The sequence below is a fragment of the Prunus persica genome, chromosome G1, assembly GCF_000346465.2.
Source record: "Prunus persica cultivar Lovell chromosome G1, Prunus_persica_NCBIv2, whole genome shotgun sequence".
NCBI lineage: Eukaryota > Viridiplantae > Streptophyta > Magnoliopsida > Rosales > Rosaceae > Prunus > Prunus persica.
Window position 1 is genome coordinate 41,286,559 of NC_034009.1, and position 1,562 is coordinate 41,288,120.

The window sequence follows — 1,562 nt, forward strand, 5'->3', positions numbered from 1 at the left end:
CTGTTTTTGTTTAAAACCCGTCGTCTCATGTTGTTTATACCTTGCGATTAGATCATGTATAATCTGCTATAGTGATGGTCATGCCTGTATTTTCACTTTTATATAGATAATAGGTTATAGTGTCGGAGATGGATAAGTCATGGATGCACTCGGATAGAAGATCGAAGGCATATGAGTTTGGGGTGGAAGCATTTTTGAACTTTGCTGTAGAAAATCTTCTAACTACAACACATATCCGTTGTCCATGTGTTAAATGTGTTAATTTGAAGTTGTTTGGGGTTGGAATTATAAGGGATCACTTATACTTTAATGGAATTGACCAAAGCTATAAGAATTGGACATTTCACGGAGAACCTTGGGAAGCAACTACTAATGCTAGCAGAAATGTTGAAGAAGATGATGGCCATAGTAGGTACAGTTTTGTGTCTGAAGAAATTGATATGGATGATAATGATTTTGGTGATTTTGGTTCGGATCCGTATGAGTTTGCCAATGTGATTGGGGATGGAGATCAACCAGTGTACCCTGGTTGTAGAAAGTACACGAAGTTATCGGCATTAGTGAAGTTGTATAATTTGAAGGCAAAACATGGGATGAGTGATGTCTGTTTTACAGAATTATTGATACTTCAAGGCGATTTGCTTCCAGAAGGAAATACAATACCAACCTCCATGTATGAGGCTAAAAAGACTTTGTGTGCATTGGGGCTGAGTTATGAGAAAATGCACGCATGCCCCAATGATTGCATCTTGTATAGGAAGGAGTATGAGGATTCAACTAATTGTCCTACTTGTGGTATCTCAAGGTGGAAGGAAGGCAAAGATGCAATCTTGAAAGAGGGTGTGCCAGCGAAGGTGGTGTGGTATTTTCCCCCAATTCCAAGGTTTAAAAGGATGTTTCAATCACATGAGACAGCTAAGAGTTTGACTTGGTGGCATGTTGCTAGAAAATCAATTGACGGTCAGATGTCTCATCCGGCGGATTCCCCGTCTTGGAAACTTCTTGATGATAAATGGCCTGAGTTTGGTAATGAGCCGAGAAACTTGAGATTGGCTCTTTCATCTGATGGATTCAATCCCCACAGTTCTCTAAGTAGCAGATATAGTTGTTGGCCGGTTATCTTAGTTACATATAATCTCCCTCCATGGCTGTGCATGAAACGAAAGTTCATGATGTTAACCTTATTGATTTCCGATCCTAAACAACCCGGAAATGATATAGACGTCTACTTGGAGCCTTTGATTGATGATTTAAAATCCTTGTGGGTTGGGATTAGAGGAGTGTATGATGCACATAATGGAGAATACTTTACACTCAGAGCTGCATTAATGTGGACAATTAATGATTTCCCCGCCTATGGAAACTTATCTGGTTGTGTTGTTAAAGGATATAAAGCTTGTCCAATATGCGGCGATGATACACCTAGTCAAACAAATATTTTTTGTTGACGACCCGATGCATCGTGGTTGGTCGTGTAGGCGTGTGAGTGTGTGTTTGTGTTTGTTTTTGTGTGTGTGTGTGTGTGTGTGTGTGGTGTGTGTGTGTGTGTGTGTACCATTACT